General features: G+C 43.9%; 1 protein-coding gene and 1 non-coding gene across 16 annotated transcripts in view; one reads left to right on the top strand and one right to left on the bottom strand.

Annotated features, from left to right (window-relative positions):
* Hdac9 (histone deacetylase 9) overlaps positions 1–10,275 on the top strand; it is an 832,694-nt gene that overhangs the window by 5,726 nt on the left and 816,693 nt on the right. The window lies entirely within an intron of this gene.
* On the bottom strand, positions 5,878–6,009 carry LOC115032857. Its single transcript, XR_003838516.1, has one exon. It is a non-coding gene; the product is annotated as a small nucleolar RNA SNORA17 (small nucleolar RNA).

The following is a 10,275-nucleotide window of genomic DNA, read 5'->3' as shown; positions in this document are numbered from 1 at the left end:
GAGGAGGAGAAGAAGAAGAAGAAGAAGAAGAAGAAGAAGAAGAAGAAGAAGAAGAAGAAGAAGAAGAAGAAGAAGAAGAAGAAGAAGAAGAAGATCATCCCAGAGAACAAACAGTTTAAATTTGACTGGCTTAGGCCACCTGACTGGAGTTGTGCGAGTCCCTTGAAGAAGAGCTCTTCTGGGGTTTTTAATGGTGATCATGGTAGAACCACACAGTGGAATGATGGTGGTGAGAGCCGAATGGAAGTCTTTCAGATGAATCACTATCACGCACTAGCCTAGGCTCCGACTTTATTCACTTTAAATGTTATTTCACATGCAGAAGGCCTTTCCCGATTGGGTCCACTAATAATTTCAAGGATTCAGCACTGTGATTTGGAGCTCATAGCATTGCCTTCTAATTTTTTTTTCTAGAGAAAACAGACCGCAGAGCTACTTGGAATCACCATACTGTCTGTGACCCAAAGACAATGGGGTGCTATTGCTTTATAGGCGTTTCAGGCCTATGGAACACAGCCTATTCATTTTTCTGGGGCAATTTTATCAAATCCAGACCTATACTCTGGCAGCCTGGTCCACATTTTCTTCTGCTGCTTTCTTTCCCACCTCCAGGTAAAGGGAGAGTTTGAAAGGTTAACTACCTTGCCCGGGGTCATTCAACTATGGGTGGCATCAGAAATTGAATGCAGGTCTGATTTCAGAGCCTGTCGTCTGAGCTCACATTCTCTACTCACAGCAGTAAGTGAAGTCTCCGGGGGAAGCTGTTCGTGCACACATTGAAGTGTGCCTCTGCTGTCACTGCTCTTGGGGTCCGTCATTCACCTTGAGAGAAGTGCACACTGGAAGATGCTGGTTAAAGATCCGAGTGAGAGCGGACGCTGCATCATGCTTTGTTTGATTTTCCCAGCAGGCAGCAAAGATTATAGGTCTCGCTTAGATCTAAAAGTAAGAATAGGTGGAGGCTGTTCAATTTTTATTTGAACTTTCCATTTTGGTTAAAATCAAAAGCTCTGAGTCCATTTTCCCCCCTCCTGTATGTAGATTTCTACTATTAAGTTAAATCGGGGGACATTATGAATTCTCACCGCCTCTTTGGCCATGGGGTTCTTTCTATGGCTTTTTCAGATGCCACTGTTTTGATCTACTGAAAAGTCTATTGAGATGCTCTTCCTTTGTTCTTCTATTACTCGGCAGTCCTTTCTACTCTGTGGTGCCTCGAATTCTATTCATAGACACTCTGCCCCTTTCTTCTATTTTATGTACTTAAATCTCTTCTTTAAATGGCTCTTGTCCCCTTGATCAGAATCATTGGCCCAGATCCCCTTCCTGCTTTCCTGGGAGATACAAGCTTGGTGTGGGACCCTGGAAACCACTTCTAATTTTTATTAATTTTACAGAGTTGTAGTATATATCCTGATACATATGAGAAGCCTTTAAGATTTTCCTGGATACTTTAGTCAATTTGCAAACATTTAAAACTGAATATCCCAAGTTGGACTGTGTTAGGCCGTTCTGTGGATGGAAGACAGGTTGTTGGAACATGGCGACTGTCTCACCCAGGTCCAGGTGCCTACCCTTCTCAAGCACTGCAGTTTACAAAGAGGAATGGTGAGCTACCCTCAGCTCAACTGACGAGGACAGAAATATCCTAATCCAAACAGGACTCAGAAAGCCCTGAAATAAACTTGTTTCTGTTTGTAAGTTTTAGTTTTTCATTTAGGGATACAGCTGTAAAAGACTGATGATCCCTGCATGACACTGTTTCATTCACAGACCAGACCTAATGTCTTTGTAGGTTAGACTATTGCTTTTAGCAAGGGGCTTGAGTTTTTGATAGTTGGGAACAGACAGACTGAGGGAGTTACCAACTTGTAAAAACCCAACTGTTTTGTTTCCTGAGCTGGGCATTTCCAAGGCCAGTTCTACCACTCAGTTTCCTGGGATTATGTTATGCAAGCAACACACCATCAGAGCTGAGCCTCTGCCCTTTGCAATGAGAGGACATTTTTTTTTCCTGTTTCCATTCACAATGCATATTCTGACTAGAGAGATCAAGTCCTTGTTTTGTAGCTATATTGGACTTTTACTCCTCTGCTGCTCTGTTGGGACACTGTGCCCCTTAGGAAGCTGAGCTCCTGTTTGCTTTTCTTAGGGGTTCGATGCATATCCCATCTCCCCTGCCCCTGTGACAAATTCTCTGATCACTGCAGGCTCTCCTCATCTCAATCTTCTCTGCAGAGATCCCTAGCAGTACTCTGAGATAACAGCTGAGGTTCTTGGAGGCTTAGGAATTGAAGTGTATTAATGTGTAAAGCCCATAGTAGAAGCTACTGCATGAAGAAACTCTCTTCTTCTTCTTCTTCTTCTTCTTCTTCTTCTTCTTCTTCTTCTTCTTCTTCTTCTTCTTCTTCTTCTTCTTCTTCTTCTTCTCCTTCTCCTTCTCCTTCTCCTTCTCCTTCTCCTTCTCCTTCTCCTTCTCCTTCTCCTTCTCCTTCTCCTTCTCCTTCTCCTNTCCTTCTCCTTCTCCTTCTCCTTCTCCTTCTCCTTCTCCTTCTCCTTCTCCTTCTCCTTCTCCTTCTCCTTCTCCTTCTCCTTCTCCTTCTCCTTCTTCTTCTCTCCTTCTCCTTCTCCTTCTTCTTCTTTTACAGAAGGCAGCATTTTCACACTTTTGAAATGTAGCGATGCATTTAAGGTACTGGGCAATTTACACCCATCCTGTAGCCTCACTCCAGAGCTATGACCCCTTCCTGACTATACCTTGATGGGAAGGACGAGGTAGCACTTGCAGTCCCGACAAAAGCCACAAGAAGAGTGAGCTGGTTTTGCCTAGACTGCTGATCTGCACATTTTGTTAAGTAGGCGGTGACATAAAATATAAATGCTTTCTGCTTATAGATTTTAGGAGTTAGTCAAACCCAAACCCAGTGAACAAACACTACATGTGAGCAACAGAAGGGATGAAGTGAGAGGAAATTGGATCGAGTCATGCAGCAGTTGAAGCAACCTTGCCAGTGTTGGGTTTCAGGGTGCAGGATGGAGCCTCAAATTCTGCTCCTCATTTCCTATCAGGGTAAGTGCAGTAAATATCCCTGGAGCAGTAGGCTTTTTTTTTTTTTTTTTTTTTTTTTAGAAAAATAAGCAATATTAACTTCAAGGCCCTGGTGCAGGGTCATCAGACTCCATATGCATCTGAGACTGAAATTCCATCACTAAGCAATCCACTGAAAAGGGTGTAGATTTTGTTTTTTGTTTTTTGAAAAAAAAATATGATTCTCCCTGTGGAGATTCTGACTTCTTCTGTGTCAATGAGCAAGCTTTATTCAGAAATGGCCGGAGAGCAAACGTGGAGATGTGACATGTGACAAGGATGCTGGATGCTGACGTTCATGCCTGCTCTTTGGTGAGGACTTCATCTTCATCTTTCCACTGTTCAGGCATTTGTGTTGTGTTTTGCTTGATGCAGTGCCTTGTCCTGGGTGGCCCTGGACTCACTAAGTGACCGGTGATGAGCTTGAACTCGTAGCCATTCCCCTCTGTGCTTACATTACAGGTATGAGCCACCCCAGCCTTTGTCTGCTATGCCTGAAGCACAAATAGGAAAAGTGGAATGTCTGCTCCATAGCACTAATTCCTTTTAAACACGTATTCAGAAATCAGTATCAGAAATACGGTATCTCTGTAGATTATCATCTCAATAAAAACCCATAAGGGAGAGAGAATTCCATAGTTGACTCACGGATTTGTGCTTAATTCACTAATTAACACATTTTACATCGTGTTCCTTCTCTTGCGGGCATCAGCTAGATAGAAACTCTGTAGGCCAGAGAGTGTGCCCGTCATATTGCTTTTCACAGCATGGAGTATATGCCTCACAGCTGATGCCTCAGTAATACTGTTTGATCTACCAGCTGTTTATATCTTTTTATTTCTTATTGCATTGTGAGTCTATGAGGGCAGGAGTTGATTTGATTTTCTTTTTTGAAACAGGCTTTCTCTTGTAGCCCTGGCTGTCCTAGAGCTTGCTCTATAGACCAGGCTTGAATTATAGAGATCCACTCCTCAGCCTCCCAAGTGCTGGGATTAAAGGCCTCTGTCACCACTGCTTCTGTGTGTGTGTGTGTGTGTGTGTGAGTGTATGTAACTTGTGGTTGGTTCTTTGTAAATTTTACATCATGTACCCCAATATCACTCATCTTCTCCTTGCCCTCCCCTTTTACCCACCCTTACACATCCCCCTCCCAAAACAGAGAAAAAAGTCTCACTGTGGAAGCTGTAATGTGTCACAGTACACCCTTTTGTCCATACTTCTTTGCTTACAAATGTTCATTTCAATGACTCATTGGTCTGGTACAAGGCCTCTGGCTTCTGCTACACTATCAATTGTGGAACCTCATTGAGACTCCTCTCAGATATCCTGTTGTTGCTCTGTGTCATGGAGATCATATAGGTTTGGATCTGTAAGACTGACCCCTTCATGTATTCCAGTAGTTCATAGACGGAGTTTGTAGTGGATCAATTAAAAGACCTGGCTCTGAGCCTGTGAGATATCTGAGCCAGTCAGACCAATGGATCACCTGCTCTCAAGTCTTTGGGGCTGGCTCATCAGCAGCCCCCCTCCTCCATGCAACAGGGCCAGCTCTACCGTGCTGCACAGGGGAGAAGCAGGACCACTCTCTCAACGGTTGCAGCTGGTGAGGGTTTGGGCCAGCTCTCCTGCTCTTCTGTCCTTGGAGGCCTGCTTTCCTGGGGGATTACATAGGGGAGGAAGGCATCTCTTTCTCACCTGAGCCACCACCCAGCAGACAAGAGATGAGGCCAGCTCTCTTTCACTCCCACCCTCTGTATGGCTCAATTGGGGCCTCTGCAACCAGTGTCAGCTTTATTGTGCTGCCCAGGCAAGGTACAGGGCCCACTTTTCTGGGTGCTTTAGGTAGTTAGGGGCAGGTGCAGCTCTCCTGTATGCCCCAGGTGGTGAAGGGTAAGAGGTAAGGAGGAAATCACTCTGTTCATGCCACTGCACGGGAGATGAATGGTAGGGCCAGCCCTCCCATGCTCATATCCTTGGGGTTGGTTCACTTGCAACTCCTGAGATGTGTAGGGCCTGTTTTCCTGAGTACCTTAGCTGGCTAGAGATGGAGTCAGCTTTCCTGCTCTCAGGTCCCTGGGGTCCGCTCTCCCATGATGCCCAGGTGAGGAGTGGGGCCAGTTTTGTACAGCCCTCAGTCATCAACATGTCCTGGAAGGCAGCCCAGACCACTTGGCCTTTGATAGTAACAGACCCCTGCTGCTTCAGGGCCATGGACCCAGAAGTGGCCCCAGTGGCAGCACAGGGTAGGATCTCACCATGGTCCCAGGTGACATTACTGTCTACTCATATCAGACTGTTTCTCACTACCCTCAAGTCTCCAGTTCTGCCTCTGTTCATTGTGCCCACATCTTTCTATTTCTCCGTTTTTCCAGTACTTACTTGCTCTTTTTGTGGCACGTGGGGTCTCTAAGTGTCTGGGGTCATCTCAGAAGTGGTCTCAGTAGGGCTATGTCTCTCTTGTGCACTAGGACACCAGGCAGGGGTCATCTGAGACATGATCTGCCCTCCAGATCCACATGGCACAGGACTGGTGGGCTAGCTCCCTGTCCAGGGCCCATAGCACCAGTCTGATGGTCATTCCTGATTGCTCCTCACCAAGACTAACTGAGTCACCCTATGCAAGGGTTGTTTGTTTCAGACTCACTTCTAGTCTTCTAGTTCTTCTAGTCTCTGGCTGGAAGCATGTCTGGGCCTTTGTGGCACCACATTAGTGGTCCCTAGGCGAACTCTCTGTCTTGAATAACCCTGGCAATGGACGAGTGATCATCTCAGGCTCTCGTTTCTCAGGGAATGTTGGGCTACTAATCATTCAGATGTTCATAGATCAGAACTCTGAGCAGAGACATGGCTTCTCTCCTCTCTGCCTCCTACTGACACACATGTGACACAGCAGCCACATCTGCAGGGCCTCCAGGGGTGGGGCCCAGTGTAACCTTAACGGTTAATATACGGACTCACACATGAAATGTTGTTAGTAAGTGTTCTAACTGGCTTAGTGCATGCTATTTAGATCTCTTCACCCCTGGCCTGCTCCTGCTCACAGGGATGGGCATCACAGCTTTTCTGTAGGACTCTCTACCTATCGAGATCTATGCCCATGTTTCCTAATACCACAGCTAGTTGCCACGTGTGTCTGAGAAGCAGCACTATACCCAGTGGGGGACAAAGACTTGAGTCTACTTCATTTGATTTAACTATCAGTCTCATGTGGTTGGTGGACAATCATGCCCAAGGATAATGTCTTGTCTCAGAATCATTTGTTCATTTATTCAATACTATGACTCATTTTTGGCAGTGGTAGGCTATTGTTGTTTGATTACGTCATTACTAGATGAATGGATTCTGCCATATTAGTTCAAAAACTGCAACATATTTCTTCAGGTTGCTTTCATTCTTTCCTCAAATGACCAGCAATATTGCATGTCACCTTTTCCATCAGGACCCTGTGATTTCCATCATGTCCTTATTAATCTGGAGGTCCAGCCTTACTCACCATTTTACCCAAACCAGGCTTTATCACCTCCTTCTCTGTCTGCCTGTCTGCCTCTCTCTGTCCCTCTCTGTCTGTTTGTCTGTCTGTTTGCCTGTCTATTTCTCCCTCTCTCAGCACTTCTCTCCCTTTCTCTCTCCCCCTCTCCCTCCGTCTCTCTGTCTCTCTCTCTCCCTCTCTCTCTCTTCCTCTCTCCCTCTCTCCCTCCTCTCTCCCTTTCTGTCCCTCCCTCTCTCTCACTCTCTCCTTCTCTGTCTCTCCCTCTATTTCTCCCCTCTCCTCTCCTCATCTCCTCTGTCTGTCTCTCTGCCTTCCTCTCCCTCCATCTCTCCTTCCCTCTTTCCCTCTCCTCTTTCTCTCTGCCTCTCCCTTTCTCTTTTCCTCTCCCCCTCCTCTTCCCCCCTCTCTCCCTCCCTCCCTCTCTCTCCCTCTCTGACCCCTCCCCCTAGTGAGCTGGGTTCTCTTATATTTGCTAGTCTCTATATTTTAATCATTATCTTTCCTAATAAGCCATTTAAACTTGGATTATCTACATTACTTTCATTAATACCACTACCTCCACCACCGTCCTTACCTCCAACATCATTGTTTATGCTGTGGTAGCTGATAGTTAAGATTACCTACAGTGTTTGCTGGTATTCTGAACAGATTTACAATTAGTTATTTAGAAATGCCATCTTTGGATAGTCCCTCTTTAGTATTGATTTCTTTGCCCATTGTGCCCTTTGACCTTTCTCTGTTTAGGGAAAAGTGGGGAGCATTAAGTGAATTTAAATGTATCAGAATCCATTTGTTACATAAGTAATTCCATCATCTTAAGCTTCACAGATGTTCCCCAAAAGACATGAAATCAATACCATAGGCTGTCTTGTCGAGAAGGGAAGGGGTTTCTTCTTTCAAATGACCAGAGTCTTTCACAAAACTCGTGGGTCTGTGAGAACAAGACTAAGGTTATCATCCTTCATGCATACATTAGCCTTAGTATTGGACATGCAGTTATTCTGTCTCATCTAATCCCACACACACACTGAGACTATTTTAGAGGCTAACTCTGCAGATTAACTAAAGCAAACTCTGATGGCATGTAGCAACATATTAGAAATTTCTATTACTTTTGATTTCCTGTTGGCATTTTCATACTCGACTTTCATGGAAATGTGTGAATGCACAGATTTCCGCAGAGACTTATCTTTTGCTCAGCCCAACTTAGCCACCCTCGGGCTTTATGGGCCCTCAGCATTTCTATTCACAATGATCTACACAAAAGACTCTGCATTATGCTTTGTGATGAATCACTCCTGCTCCCAAGTCAGTCTTGTGTGTACTGGATTTTCATCTTGAAATCCGCCTTGCCCTCATCCCCAAAAGATGCACTTCCTCTGTATTTTCCTTTCCATTTCAGCACGACTGCTCATTGAGAGAACTTGTGGATGTACCTCCGAATAGATTTTATGTACCCAGAGAAAACCTGTCTATAGAATTTTAGACTCCTGCACCCACAGCCAAGTTTTGATGCTGTTATTTCTTTCACCAGCCTCAGAAGATGGAAAATCTAGTCTACCTTTGTTACCATTTCCCCAAACCTCCCTGATAAACAATTCCCCTAGAAAGCCCTGATGCTGTGCATTTGGGCCTGTGCTCATTTGCAGTGGTTGGGAAGGGAAGGGTTTGCTATAAATATATTTAAAAATCTCTTATCTACTTGTCTGACCTAATTTTTAACATTTACCCACACGAATACAAATGTTTGAGTTTAGTATTATACAGAACAGTAGTGTTTGCTATTTACTAAGTTCAGCGGAAGCCACATCCTGTACTTCTGTGCTGACTTGCCTGCTAACTATAATAGTCCTTTGATGCTACTGCTTCTTGTCTATGGAAACAAATGCAATAAACCAAACTTCTATTATATTCTCAAAAGAATAAAGTCAATTATGATAGCATTTTGAAATAATATGGCCATAGTCTTAATGTTTATAGACTGTCAGATCTAAAATATTCTGATGTGAGTTTGTGATTTTGAAGTAGTGACTGAAAGGCCATGGAAGTTGGTTTATATTCCGGGGCCAGGGAGATGGCCTCAGAGAGTAAAACACTCGTTTGGCAAGGATGAAGAACACAGTTCAAACCCCCAGCATCATGTAAATCCCACACAGACATGGCAGCCTCTGTAATCTCAGCACTGATAAGGCAGAGCAAGCAGGTTAGCTAGTCCATCATAATAGGAAAGCTCTGGGTTCAAACGTGAGACCTTGCTCAATATATGGGGGAAGAGCTACCAACCCCTCCCCCAGTATATGTAGCAGATGTGCAGCTTGGTCTTTATGTGGGTTCCCCAACAACTGGAGTGGGTGCTTACCCCTGCCTGCCCGTGGATCTAGTTCCCCTAAATAAGCTGCCTTGTCTGGTGGGAGCAGATGTACCTTGATATGCTGGGGTGGGCTGGAGGAGAAGGGGAGGGTGAGATGGGGGAGGGGCAATGCTGGGGGGAGGGAGGGAGCAATCTGGATGTAAAGTGAGTGAGGGAAGAAACCCCATGTCAACCTCTGACCTCTACAGGCATGTGCTAGTGCATACATGAGCGTGCACTCCACACAAGCACCTCATACATACACAACTGATTCAACTGTAAATATTTAAAAACCTATCTTCTTACTTTAAAGAGCACATACATACTATTTTAAAGACATTTCCATGGTAAAATTACCTTCTGCGCTTCCCCATGTACTTACCATTTGCAGTGTTCTTCACTGTGTGCTTATCCTAAGTCCCTCATGCTGTCATCTTCCCAGGCCTCAAAGTCTGATTTATAAACGTGTTTTGTAGCACAAATCTGATGGTGATGAAGGCTTTCAGTGTTTGTATGTCTAGAAACATCTTTATTTTCTTCTTTTTGCATTGTTTTTGTTTGCTATAGAATCTCTAATAGCCCTTTAAAAAAGCTACTTCACTATTTTCTCACTTGCATAGTATTTTATCGGAAGTTATCTTTGTTCATATGCATGTCTATCTGTATACTTATATACCATATGCATGTATATATATGTATGTATGTCTGCATGCAATATGTATGTACATATGATAAATGTAATACATATGGAGTAAGTGAATATATTTCAGTGTCCTATAGGTTTTTTCTTTATGACTGGCTTTGAGTGAATTACTTGCCATGCCATAGCTGCTCTTCATTTTCCTTTATGTTTGTTGATTGCACTTAGATGTGTGGGTTTGTAATTGCTGTAAAATTTGGGGAAAAACAAATCTTATGTCATTCCTTCTTCCTGATGGTTTATTTGCTGAATCTCCATCATGGACTAGAGCTCCATGAAGCTTGGGGACTGTGTTTATCTTTCTTCCCATTTCCTCTGCTTTATTTTGGATAGTTTCTATACCTGTGCCTTCAGGTTTGCTCCCAGTATTCATATGGAGTTTGCTTTTCGTCAGTACTGTAAATTTTCATTTGTTAAAGTTTTATTTGAACACTTTAAAAATCTTCACAACTCTGTTTAACCATATGACCTTACTTAATGGATTTATAATAATAACTGCTTTGATGACCGTGAGTGCAAGTTCTAATGTCTTCTTAAATTCTTGGTCTACGTTGTTTGTTTGATGACTTCTTCTTCTTCTTCTTCTTCTTCTTCTTCTTCTTCTTCTTCTTCTTCTTCTTCTTCTTCTTCTTCTTCTTCCTCCTCCT

This window comes from Mus caroli, chromosome 12 (genome assembly GCF_900094665.2).
Source record: "Mus caroli chromosome 12, CAROLI_EIJ_v1.1, whole genome shotgun sequence".
In the NCBI taxonomy this organism is placed as follows: Eukaryota; Metazoa; Chordata; class Mammalia; order Rodentia; family Muridae; genus Mus; species Mus caroli.
This window is presented reverse-complemented; position numbering and strand designations above follow the sequence as displayed.